This window comes from Leptodactylus fuscus, chromosome 2, assembly GCF_031893055.1.
Source record: "Leptodactylus fuscus isolate aLepFus1 chromosome 2, aLepFus1.hap2, whole genome shotgun sequence".
Taxonomy (NCBI): domain Eukaryota; kingdom Metazoa; phylum Chordata; class Amphibia; order Anura; family Leptodactylidae; genus Leptodactylus; species Leptodactylus fuscus.
The window spans coordinates 132,077,651-132,092,468 of NC_134266.1; positions in this window are offsets into that span (position 1 = coordinate 132,077,651).

A 14,818-nucleotide genomic window follows, 5' to 3' on the forward strand; every position below is an offset into this window, starting at 1 on the left:
TCGACACTTATTGATACAAAAGAGCGGAGTATAAAAAAGACAAATAAACATAAAGACAAGCCCAGAGTCCTTTATAATGGACACACATGTCTATCCTCTTCTGATGGTTTCTATTTTATGCTGTAGCTGTTCTAGCGGAGAAGCTAAGCCCGGCGGATGTAAAGGCCATTGCAATTCCTGAACCTGGTAAGAATCACTAATACCAAAGAGCAGAATATAAAGAAGACAAATAAACATAAAGACAAGCCCAGAGTCCTTTATAATGGACACACATGTCTATCCTCTTCTGATGGTTTCTCTTTTATGTTGTAGCTGCTTCAGCAGAGAAGATGTACCCAGTGGATGCAAATGTCATTGTGATTCCCGGACCTGGTAAGGATCACTAATAACCCTGAGAAGGTTGTGTGTCACCCCAATATATAGCAGACTGTCCCTGTGATATATGACCTATAAGGCTTCTCCTGATAATAGTCAATATGAAGAGTAGAAACCCACCTCAAATGTCCAAAATAATCCAAAAACATCAAGTGATCTGCTGTGAAGGACACTGAATATCTGAAACTAACTCTTCTCATTTATGGATTCTCTATTTGTAGACGACGATTCGGATGACGATGGGGAATACCAACGGCCAAGACAACCCCTACAAAGAATACAAATAGTGCAAAGCCAACAATTCCAAAAACCAACAGCTGCCAAAAAACGCAGAAATAAGAAAAGTGCTCATCGTAGAAGACCTTCAAAAGCCTATAGCATGAGCTGTTGTGGAGGAAGAAAGAAGAAAAGAGCTAAGAAACAACGGAAATAAATGTTATTGTTCCTTGCCAGTTGATGGGATATTTATTACTTCTCTCTTGTTTATTTCCTGATGGATATCTTGATACTTTCTTTCTTCTTAGTAAAACCTTAACCAGTTAAGGACCAGGTCTAAAAGTGCTTTATGGACCAGGCCTCATTTTACCAAACTGACATATGTCAGTTTATATGGCAATAACTTTGAGACGCTATAACTTACACAAGTGATTTTGAGATTGTTTTTGCATGACACATTCTACTTCATGTTAGAGGTAAACATTGATCAAAATTTTTGTATTTGATTATAAAACATTTGGAATTTTGTCTCTGCTTTATATTGGCATCTTCTTTTAATGGCCCTTTAATTTATTTTGGATGTTAGAAGGCTTACAGGTGTAACAGCGATTTTCCAGATTAACAAGAAAATTTTCCAAACTCATTTTTTAGGGACCACTTCAGTTCTGAAGAGGACTATAAAGGCTTATATATTATTATTAACCCCCATACATCACCATGATTTTAAAACTACACCCCTCAAAAAATTCAAAATAACATTTGGGATGTTTGTTAACCCTTTAAGCATTTCACAGGAATTAAAACAATATGGAGGTGAAATTTAGACATTGCATTTTTCTTCAATAATACATGACTTTGGATATGGGATGTCCCTCACTCCTACCTAAAACCACCCAAACTACGGTAAATAATGACTTTAGAATAAATGCACAAAACACTTTATTTTGGTTGTCAAAATGGCCACAGCTTTATTAAACTCACAGAAGTAAAATAATGACAGAAGGAGTCAGGTGAAGTGCTAGACCATTGGGATTCACGAATACTGTGAGATCCCCAGCTGTCTGACATACAGCACCCGGCCAGACAGCAATAAATAAATAAAGGGGGGCAGCACGCTCCGGCTTGCAATTCTAGCAGAGCCAGTACACTTTAAGGGCACTAACGACCCTGTGCTTAACCACTGTGCCCGCCCCTGGATGACGTTACTATTACGACATCCTTCAGGCTGGCCATTTCTAAAGCTCAGCCTGTTCACCACCATGAGGTTTAACCTCCTCTATTAGTTAAAATAAGTCTACAATAACTTGCCTGCAACTTCCACCTGACTCCTCAACCACAAAAGTAAAGCTGTGACAGTTTATCAATGGACCATGTGACACGTAATACTTTATTACACACGACTGACTAAATAATGGCAAACCCCCGACTCACAAAGAGTCATCCTACAGCACTCAGGAGAGGAAAAAACCCCTGTGGAGGAAACCTCTAGGGAACCATGGCTGGAGGACTGCCCTTCCCTTGGGCTTGGAAGGATAATGCCCAACAATAACTCATCAAAGTCATCTCAGAATTGAATATATAGAGCCAAATACACAATTACAGTAACACAGCAATGATACAATAATACATTAGATAGGAAAATGTGAAAAAAAAATAAAATAAAAATAAAAAACAAGTATAACATAGTGATGCAAAGAGGGCGGGAGGGCGGGAAATGCTTCATCCAGGTCTTGTGATGAGAAAGAGGATGAAGATGGGTGAGACAGGAAGTGACATCTATTCCTAACTCCTCCCTCCCTACAGTAACACACTAAGCACCATATACTAAAGCAGAACATACACAGATATATACTCCTACAACAGATATATACTCCTACAGCAGAACATACAGATATACACTCCTACAGCAGAACATACACCGATATATACTCCTACAGCAGAATATACAGATATATAGTCCTAAAGCAGAAAATACAGATATATACCCCTAAAGCTGAATATACACAGATGTATATTCCTAAAGCAGAACATACACAGATATATACTCCTAAAGCTGTATATACACTAAAGCTGAATATACACCGATATATTCTTAAAGCTGACCCAGTCTGTATAAATCTACTCAACTACTGCACAAAGAAGAAACTGCAGGAGTTATTGGTTCCCCCATCCCAAAGTCATGTCCCCCTTTGCTGATGGCTCTGGGGGTGTCTTTCCCTCATCCCTAAAATTAACACATTCACAAAGGGTTAAGCAAGATGCCTGCCCCCTGTTATGTACCAATAGACTTGGTGTTTCTGTAGTAATCCATCCTATGCCATCACAAACAGGTTACAAAGAAGCCACAAAAAAATCCTTCATACTTGGAGTGATCATTTTTTTATTGGCTGGATTATGTTTGCATTCAATAGCAGGATTGGTCTGTGAGGCTGACTATATATGTACCCAATTTTCAGGGGCAGGTTCATATCTGGACTGCAGCGCCAGCACTGGCGTCACTGAGGACGGGTTGCTGGTCCACAACAACTAAATCACCCGGAGATGGCGGATGCTCCAGTGTTTGGGCATCAGCACACACAAAGTCATGTGGTAGCTCCTGTGATTGGTGAAGTGGTTGGACAGAGTGAGGAACAGTTAAAGGACCTGAAAACATCTCCTTGGAGGGAGGAAATGTGGGATGACTATGCTGGGAAGATTGGGCATGTTGGGAGGAAGGAGGACCAGACTCTTGGCAAGGAAGAGGACTTGAGGTAGTGGATGACTGGCTAGTGGATAAGGAGCTGTAAGCATTATCCACTAGCCATTGTAACACCTGTTCCTGGTGCTCGGTCCTGTTCAGTGTGGTACCCTGTTTAACGCAGCTATCAAGTCAGGGATCGTGATGAGCACATGCTAAAGTTTCTTTAGCTTAAAATTTGGGTTTCATGTCCAATTGGGGAGGAAAGAAAGTTTCCAGGTATTTTTCCACTTTCATAGAGGTTTTTTTTTAATTTGGAAAGTGTCTAGTTGATAGGCTGTGATAGTGGGGTAAAACTGGGACTTGGGCGTGTTAGATGCCCCCAGACATGCTTCCCCTGCTGTCCTAGCTGCATTCCAGAGGTGTTGTCATCATTTGTTGAGGTGTCATAGTGGACTTGGTGACCCTCCTTAGTCGAATAGTGGTTTCCCCTGAAACAAAATGTTTTGATTCTGATAAAAATTTGAATAAAAAGTGATTAAAGCAATAACATTTCCCGAAAATGGTAGAACTAAAAAGTAAACCCGGCCCCGCAAAAAAAGATGCCCTATGCATTCCCGTACACTTACGTATAAAAAAGTTACGGCCGTCGGAATATGGTGACTTTTAGAAAAAAAAATTTTTAACACAGTTTTTTTTTTTTTTAAGGGGTCAAAATGTAAATAAAACCATATAAATTTGGTAACCCTGGAACCGTACCGAAACACAGAATACATGGGACATGTCATTTTGGCTGCACAGTGAACGCCGTAAAACCAAAGCCTGTAAGAAAGTCGCAGAAATGCATTTTTTCTTCAAATCCACCCCATTCAGAATTTTTTTCCTGCTTCCCAATACATTATATAGAATAATTAATGGTGGCATCATGAAGAAAAATTTGTCCCGCAAAAATTAAGACCTCATATGGCTCTGGGAGCGGAGAAATAAAAAAAGTTATGGGGTTTAGAAGGAGGGGAGTCAAAAACGAAAAACGAAAATCAAAAAATGCCATCGGCGGGAAGGGGTTAAAATTTGAGTTTCATGTCCAATTGGGGAGGAAAGAAGATTTCCAGGTATTTTTCCACTTTCATAAAGGTTTTTTTAATTTGGAAAGTGTCTATTCGATAGGCTGTGATAGTGGGGTAAAACTGTGACTTGGGCGTGTTAGATGCCCCCAGACATGCTTCCCCTGCTGTCCTAGCTGCATTCCAGAGGTGTTGTCATCATTTGTTGAGGTGTCATAGTGGACTTGGTGACTCTCCTTAGTCGAATAGTGGTTTCCCCTGAAACAAAATTTTTTCCTCATAAACTATAATGGGATTCGATATTCGTTCAAATAGTCGAATATTGGGGGTCTATTCAAATCAAATATCGAATATTTCACTGTTCGCTCATCTCTACTCTTCATCCAAGGTGTTCCATTGGACCCCCTTGTTTATCTGCTCAATCTCTTCTCTAGACAGCTGAGCAAGCAGATCTCAAAGTTGTTTCTATACCTCTGCACAGCTCCCAAGACTCTTATAGCTCTTTATTGGAAGAGACACTCCCCTCCATTAGATTCCCACCTTATAGCTAAAATGAAAGATGTGCGTAGTGTGGAATTCCTGACTGCATCCCTCAACCACACACTGGACGCCTTCCACGCTGTGTGGTCTCCTTGGGACACATATTGCATCCTTCGTGGTCTCTGATCCCCCCTCCCCCTCTCCCTTCCTGCTCCTTTTTCATGTTTTTATTTTATTCCTTCTTTTTGAATTGACTGCTTGATATTTTGACTTTATTTGAATCCTTTATTTGTTATGTACACAAAATTCTTAATAAAAATTACAGCTGAAAAAAAAAAAGAATCTAGATGTAAATATACTCTGACTATAGTATAGAGTCATGTGATCATTGTATACACTGCCTGCCATTCAGCACTTGCCCAGATGACATTATCACAGTCAGAATTCTGATGACATCATAAAGCCAGTGACATTACAATGTACTGTACAATCTATATAACTTGAGGAATGTACTGGAGTTAACTGAGGGTTTTGAAGATGGAGATAGTGATGAATATGAGAAATTTGCTGTTAGTTTTTCTGACAATTTTCCCATGTTTTGTGGATGGGAGGCCAACCATGAGACCTGCAGGTACAGTAATGGACATTTATAACTGGGGGGCTTTACAGATGGCTGTTTGGAGGGAGGGATTCAGGAATTTCCTTGTGTGTTATTCTCCTAATGTAATGATCTATTTCTAAGAGGTTCTGCAGCAGACAATGTGTGCATTGTAGGTATTGCAGCAAACCCTCAGCGGTGAAAAGTATTAATTACAAATATACAAGTGTCAGCATTCGGTATAATATAACGTTTCACCTTTGTGTATTATTCCTTTCTGACAGTGACCACAGATACTGCCACCCTGCGCCCGGCCACCCTGCACCTGGCCACCCTGCGCCCGGACTCCCCCAAGGAGAGAAGTGAGTAGACATCACCCTATGTATATGTATAGTAGCTACTAGTTGTATGTGTCTGGTGGTGGTGATGATACTGTAGAGAACATATCCCACTCAAAACCTACACTACATGGGGCAGATTTATGAAGATTGTCATGTTTATCTCCTGTCTTCAAAACCCCTGAGCTAGTGGAGGGTGCGCTTCATTTACGGTAAGGAACACGCTGTTATAAGTATGACGCACTCTCCACTGGGCCACGCACCCGCAGGGGAAATCTTCAACGTTTCATAACCGCCAAAGATTTCCTTGGTCATTTATGTCAGATTTCAAGCGTACATGATGATAAATCGGAGCCTGGTCCCCGATACAACCTGGCCACACCCCTTTTCGGGAAAGCAGTGAATGCAGCGCAGAATTAACAATTGAGCAAAAATTTTAGACTTTTTCTGCATTGTATAATGCACAATAAATCTTCCCCATTATCTCCGACCTGTGTCTTTCCATCTGTTTGGGAACTACAACTCCCAACATGCCTTGACAATTACAGACCATAATAGAATGTTTTATCACTATGACAACCATAGGGATTCTGTAGTGTGAGGCGATCTATGTGAGGAGTTTTCAGATTACATGATGTCTTATCAACCTTCTTGTTTCTTTCCTTTCAGTCCTTGTATACACGATTTCGCCACTAGTTGGCGTCGTTATTCTGTTGATCGTTTGCAGCATTATGTATTTTTGGTAAGTTTCTGGCATCTTTTCATGAAATATCAACAGTAGAACAGTTATATAGTATCGTGATAATGTAGTGTAAGGTGGGGGGTTATATCATGTCAGATCTACAGGGGGCGATGTGAGTCCTGGGTAATAATCTGCTTGTGCTATGACATCTGATCCATATCATGTCTGTGATATCTAGCGCCCCCTGTATTGTGCCCTCTATAGTAACACATGAGGTGAGGAAGGGCTTCTAGGTTCTCCCCATAACCAGGAGGGGACGTTCCATATTGCTGTATCTCATGATTTTTTCTTGTTATTCCAGCTGCTGCAAACGAAAAAGACCAAAAGACCTGAAAGAGGAGGAGAACTTAAACGAAGTTATTGTTGAGAAGCCGGGTAAGAATATAACCCTGACATCGGGTGTATATGGCACCCCAACTATGACATGTCACTTATAGCACTGCTGCCAATGGGCCCAGGAATGGCTGTGGCCCTGCACCCCTGTAGTTATACGCCATATATACCCCTGTCTTACGGTGCAAATATGATATGTAGTATAGCCCCAGAAATTGGAAGTTTCCCTCTAAGTATAGAAGCAGTGTAGTTTAGGAGAACAGAGATAGCTCCTCCCCTGTACTACAGATGTAGCAGGGCTTGTTAGTAATATCACTATGAGTACTAAGAATCCAGAAGATTTACTTGCAGTCCTATGTAAGATCAGTAATAATACTTTATAGCGCCATGAGGAGATGTTCCAGATTACCCAGTCAGCTCTGTTACATCTATAAGCCCACCCATTGGCCAGTACTAATAATCGACACTTATTGATACAAAAGAGCGGAGTATAAAAAAGACAAATAAACATAAAGACAAGCCCAGAGTCCTTTATAATGGACACACATGTCTATCCTCTTCTGATGGTTTCTATTTTATGCTGTAGCTGTTCTAGCGGAGAAGCTAAGCCCGGCGGATGTAAAGGCCATTGCAATTCCTGAACCTGGTAAGAATCACTAATACCAAAGAGCAGAATATAAAGAAGACAAATAAACATAAAGACAAGCCCAGAGTCCTTTATAATGGACACACATGTCTATCCTCTTCTGATGGTTTCTCTTTTATGTTGTAGCTGCTTCAGCAGAGAAGATGTACCCAGTGGATGCAAATGTCATTGTGATTCCCGGACCTGGTAAGGATCACTAATAACCCTGAGAAGGTTGTGTGTCACCCCAATATATAGCAGACTGTCCCTGTGATATATGACCTATAAGGCTTCTCCTGATAATAGTCAATATGAAGAGTAGAAACCCACCTCAAATGTCCAAAATAATCCAAAAACATCAAGTGATCTGCTGTGAAGGACACTGAATATCTGAAACTATTCTCATTTATGGATTCTCTATTTGTAGACGACGATTCGGATGATGATGGGGAATACCAACGGCCAAGACAACCCCTACAAAGAATACAAATAGTGCAAAGCCAACAATTCCAAAAACCAACAGCTGCCAAAAAACGCAGAAATAAGAAAAGTGCTCATCGTAGAAGACCTTCAAAAGCCTATAGCATGAGCTGTTGTGGAGGAAGAAAGAAGAAAAGAGCTAAGAAACAACGTAAATAAATGTTATTGTTCCTTGCCAGTTGATGGGATATTTATTACTTCTCTCTTGTTTATTTCCTGATGGATGTCTTGATACTTCCTTTCTTCTTAGTAAAACCTTAACCAGTTAAGGACGAGGTCTAAAAGTGCTTTATGGACCAGGCCTCATTTTACCAAACTGACATATGTCACTTTACATGGCAATAACTTTGAGACGCTATAACTTACACAAGTGATTTTGAGATTGTTTTTGCATGACACATTCTACTTCATGTTAGAGGTAAACATTGATCAAAAATTTTGTATTTAATTATAAAACATTTGGAATTTTGTCTCTGCTTTATATTGGCATCTTCTTTTAATGGTCCTTTCATTTATTTTGGATGTTAGAAGGCTTACAGGTGTAACAGCGATTTTCCAGATTAACAAGAAAATTTCCCAAACTCATTTTTTAGGGACCACTTCAGTTCTAAAGAGGACTATAAAGGCTTATATATTATTATTAACTCCCATACATCACCAAGATTTTAAAACTACACCCCTTTAAATAATTCAAAACAGCATTTGGGATGTTTGTTAACCCTTTAAGCATTTCACAGGAATTAAAACAATATGGAGGTGAAATTTAGACATTGCATTTTTATCCAATAATACATTCACTTATCCCTAAAATTAACACACTCAGAAAGGGTTAAGCAAGATGGCTGCCCCCTGTTATGTACCAAACTAGAATACGAATACAAAAAATGTCATCAGAAAATAAAAACAGATTAAAAAAAATATAATTTATGATGCAACTAACAACATACCTTTGTATAAATCTATTGGGGATCTTTTGCCTTCTGATCAGATTGAATAAATGAGACATTGTTACCATTATTTGTTAAGCAATTTCCCTTGACTAAGGAAATGCACCACATGCGTGTTTAAACTGTTGTATGGTCACATAGTTGGACCGAGAAGGGATAGAAAAATATTTGGAGGACAGGTTTTACTGTAATAGTTTTCAGGTACCATGTCACATGTACCTCAAGTGCCAAAACAGTGGAAATCACCAACAAATGCCCTTGGTTTGGAAATTACACCCCTTTAAATTTCATCAAGGGGTATAGCAAACACTTGGACTTCACTGGTATGACAATTTATTTTCCAGAAATTGCTTCACAAAAGGTGATTAAAGGTAAATCTGTGCAGAGTACATCACAGTATAAGGAAGTGATATAAATTCTAACTGTAATAATCCATGGATGTGTGGTACAATCTGAAGCAATCCTTTATGCACAAACCAGGTTTTTCAGGGCAGGTTTCACACTGATAAATTGCATCTTTCCTTTTGAAACACACTCTGCACATTTTTTTAGGTCTTCCTTAGTTTGTGCAATTTCACCAGGAAAATGTTGCCCTGGTACAAAACGGGCACCTTCAGTTCCAGAAGTACTGGGGCCTGACACTTCTTGGTCCCCAAATATCACGGCTTTGATAACTTTCTCACAAAACTCATGGAAAGTTCCTGCCCTGCCTGCACATTGTGATAGCATGTAAGCATTATACAGTGCCATCTGTACCATGTGCATGACCAGATTTTTGTAGCACACTCTTGTTTTTCTAATGAGGTGAAATGAGGCGGCCTCCTCAGGCAGCACTATGTAAGGGACGGCAATTTTTACAATTTTTTTACTAGTTTTTTTTTATCCTAAACCAGCCCAAGACAGGCTGCTCTGGAAACAAAGCTGATCAGGACCTGTCCTAGGCTGGTTTAGGAGACCTCTGCATCTTGGCACCAGCAGCTATGCTATGATGTCATTGCGCCTCCTTCGCTGAGACGCATACGTTTTATGCACGGGTGAAGCAGAGGCGGTTTCATCAAGGGATCACAGGTAGGTGAGGATAACTTTTTTTTTAATAGGATGTTTCCTGCTGGAGTAACCCCAGCAGGTAATGGGCCCTATTTACTTACCTATCCCCGCTGGGGGAGCAGAAGCGCCTGTGATTAGGAGAAGGGATTGGTAAGTGAGGCCTCTGGCCCATGAACCCCAACAAATGCTACTATTATTATTCTCTGGGGTCTTTGCAGACCTTGGAGTATAATAATCAGAGACCCAGTGGAGGTGAGGGAACATAAAAAACAGTGTTACTTACCTCTCCTGGTGTTACTCCCAGCAGGCTTTGGACCTTTTTGGTGATGTCCCAGACGTCACATGGCCAGACTAAAGTCATTATGCATTGCAACACTGGCCTGGCCCAAGTGACGTCTGTGCCGACGCTGAGGAAGGCCAAAAACTGAAGGGAGTACGCCGGAGCCTGGGATAGGTAAGTAACAGTGGTTTTTATGTTTGTCACCTCCCCATATCTACAATCATTATACTCTGGGGTCTGAAAAGACCCCAGAATATAATAATAGTTCATGGGTGGACCACTATGGGGCATAATAGAGTGTGCAGGGGCCACTGTGGAGCACAATAAAGTATGCAGGGGTGCCTGTGGAGCATAATACCACATGCAGGGGCCACTGTGGGCCATAATACTGGGTGTAGGGGCCGCTGTGGAACATTATAGTGTGTGTAAATGGGGCATTATACTGTGTGGGGTCCAGGAAAGGGGGTGCTATGCTGAGGGGGGCCCAAGTCCAAAGATTGCTCTGGGACCCAGTCTTTGCTAACTGATAATGGGTTTTTAGGAAGGGGCATATTATATAAGGGGGCTTTATGAAATTAAGAGGTGTCATTTATATAGGGGCATTATTAATACAGGGGGGGGGGGGTTATTTATATAAGGGGCCATTAGGGAGTATTATATATACATATATATCTAAGGGGGTGGCCATTTATAAAAGCGTTCATTAGGAGACATCAATTATATAGAGGGGGGCATTAGGGGACATTATAAATATAAGAGGGCATTATTTATTTATGTATACTTATAGAAAAGGTGAGTAGGGGAGCAGTATTTATGTCAGGGGAAATCAGGGGCCTAATATAAGGGGGCAATTAATTAAAAAGCTTATCCAAGATAACCACTTTTTTAATATGCGACCAGGAAAATTGATTAAAAAAATTCTACTCACTTGTCTCTTGTGCTCTGATGTCTGTCTCCTACCACAGTCTGGTTCTGCTGCTCCGGTGTTTTCTTCTGGAAGAAGTGTCCACCGCACATGACTGCAGAGGTCACTGACATGGGACATCACAGTGCTGTGGGACACTGGAGCAGCAGGACTGGAACACGCTGGAAGACATTGGATCATCTTCCATAGTCTCATATTTAAAAAGTGGTTATTCTGGACAACCCCCTTAAAGTCACAATTGGTCTTTATAAAGGGTCTTTCCAGCTTATTTTTATTGATGGTCTATTTGCTAAAGTGTTCAATTCACTGCCCAGCCCTGTCTTAACTGAAGACTCACAGGCCAATCAAGTTACGCTAGGTTCACATATGCATTCAAGTTTCCATTCCTGGACTCCGCTTGGGGACCCCACATACGGAAACCTAATATGCTTAAAAAAGTAGTTACCTGTGGAAACCCACAGTCCCCATAAATTATAATGCAGTCTGCCGGGTTACTGCCTGAAAAAGGCAGAAAGATGCATATTTTTCAAGTGGATTAGAGGATGGAAACCCCGACTGGAGATAGGACGTGTGTGTAAACCTTGCCTTCCATAGAAATCTATAGAGAGGAGAGGAGGAAGAGCAACCAAGGTACTAAGAAACATAGAGAAACAGACATTGTTGTTTTTTTACATCTATATTGCTCAGTGCTGCTAAAACCTGCTGTAAACTTCTATAAAACAATTAGTATTTTAGTATAGTGTATATACTATATAGTATATATAGTATCGTATAAGGAAAATGTTTGTTCTCGTACTGTGTTAGCCAATGGGTAGGAAATGTAAAAAACAAAACAAAAAGAACTTGATAGTCTTCAGTAGTTGATACCTTTTTAATGGCTAACTAATAATGATGACAGATTTCGGAACTCTAGGTTCCTTTCTCAAGTAAATTTAAAAACCATTTCTGAAGGATACATATTTATGTACATCGCCATACAATTAGAGAATGAAGAATGGACCTTCCCGTATCAAAACATTTCTGCAATGAGGATCACAATATCACCGATCACATGAAAATTTGGTTTTAAGAGGGAATTTTAAATCAAAGAAAGAACAACGGATTTATGAGTATAAACTTATGACCCTGCTTCAAACACTGGAGAAGGGGTTAAATCTGTCATGTGGTTTTATGGCATCTTACAGAAATCACTGACCTGAGACCCTGAGAACTGATAAGAACCTGGAATTGTTTACATTGTTTCTACCAATTACTAATAACCCTCTACCCCCCTTCTTCCTAGAATTCTATCCCTATGTGTCCTTTTGTACATAAATATGCATCCTTCAGAAATGGTTTTTAAATTTACTTGAGAAAGGAACCTAGAGTTTCGAAATGTTGTAATCTGTCATCATTATTAGTTAGCCATTAAAAAGGTATCAACTACTGAAGACTATCAAGTTTTTTTTTGTTTTTTTTACATAAAACAATTGAAATGCTAAGTGTTATCTGAACTACCATGTCCCTGTGTCTGTTTTTCAGTTACTGGACTCTTCCTCCACCCTGACTTCTGTATAATCTGATCTGTTTGTGAGCTGTAGCGTGTCTTCCCTAAAGATTGAATACAGCACCGTTGTTGTGGCAGTGTGGCTAGGTGTTAATTATGTGGTAATTTACCCTTTCTTGTGATCTTGCTGGCGTTTTATTGGTATTACATGTTAGTGCTATATTCTGTGTACTTTACATCTTTTATTATGTTTGCCGTATGCTATTCATATACCTTTACTTGTTGCTATTTATGCTCATGCTTATATTTTGTTACACCTTCCTTGCCAGCTTTTCTTGCTTAAAGAGGACCTTTCACATCCTCGGGTACATGTGGTATTATATACCGATAGAATTCAGTGCACTTCGGCTTTCCCGTTATGTGCTTCTGCTGAAGAGCTATCGATGCCGTTATTGTATCACTTCACTGTCAGAAGGGCGTTTTGGACAGTCTGTGATGAACACCCCTCCTGACAGTAGAGTCCATAGCGCTGTACTGTCAGAGGGGGTGTTCCTTCCTTGTCCATCAATGACACTGAGCAGTGAGGAATGATGCTGCCTCCTGACAGTACTTGTCTATAGACTGTCAGGAGGGGCGTTCCTCAAAGATTGTCAGAAACGCCCTTCTGACACTGAAGAGCTATGGTATTGGCACCGATAGCTCTTCAGCAGGGGCACATAATGGGAAAGCTGATAGTGTGCTGAATCCTAGCGGTATAATACTGCATTTGCCCAAGGACATGAAAGGTCCTCTTTAGACACCCCACACTGTCTTGGTACTTAGATTTTCCAAGTCCCCCTTGTGTATGTTATTCCTTTCTTTTTCATATATCCTTGTATGTTTTTTTTTTTTATTGGATATTAATATATTTGTATTGTTTTAGTATTATTTTGGTGTGGTTTTTATTTTTGGTATTTGATGTTGTGGTTTCCCCACACATGTGGTTTATTATTTGCTTCTTTTCTGTATTACTTTACTAAAGATTGGTCAGAACAGTGAATTGAGCAATCAGTTTAGAAAGAGAGGGCAGATAATAAGAGATAGAAGATAGGAGATAGAAGCATTTCCTCCAAAGAGATATATTCCAAAGATTGTTATAATCATCTACATTATTGAATAATGGAAAAAAAACTGAAAATGATAGTCTTTAAAGTGTAACTAAACTTTTTGGAGAACTTTTGATTTCTGGCAGTATCTGTGTCAATAATAAATTCTGTAATATACTTTATTAACAAATTTTGGATCATTTCTGTGAAATCTTGCATTTTCCAGCAAAAACTAACAATGAACTTAAAGGGGTTGTACAGTTTCAGCAAGTAAATGTTACTGTATCCTGAAAAGTATAGAAATGCAGAAATAAGAGCTGAGCTATAATTGGTTGCCATCTGTAATAGGACAATTTTTTGTTTCTGACAGCGTCGATAAATGAGGATCACTGTACCAAACTTATTAAAATGTTAAATGTTGTGAGATAACATTGGCATAACTTGTTAAACAGATTAGCTAGTTTTTGTCTAGTTGCTGGTGTACATTAAAACCAATATCTTGCACAAAAAAGAACATATGGCATATCCTAATATAACTGACTCTCAACTAGGTTTGAGCAGTTTTAAACTATACTATATCCTTTATATGGTCGATTGATATTAGTCATGATATAAAGAAGGTCTCCAGCAACTTTATTTAATGGGGTTTTCTGGGGCTCCCAGGCATTTTCCATACTGATGACCTATACGCACAGGAAAACTGAAAACTATAACTATTGAAGTAATTGGAGCAGAGCTGTAGGACTGCAATTCTATCACTATAAAGTGGATGTTGACTGAAAAGGGTTCCATTCACTGTGTTATGGTGATGCCTGGGTACCTGAATAGGAATGGTCCTGCATCCTACTCCATCCATTGCTATAGCTTCTGGCTCCTGGAGGCAATGAGATCACCTGATTAATGGGGGGTCCAGGCGTAAGACCGATAAGATACTGATGGCATATCATGTGGATGGTCCATCAGTATAAAAAAGGCCTTGGGGCCCAGAAAAATCCACTACAACTTACAGCTGGGACTGTCAAGGTTGTAGAACACATTATAGTTTCTATCCTTGTGCCTAATATGCTGTCCCTCTTCTATGTACATTTTATACAGTATGTTCGTATGGTTTCATTTCAAA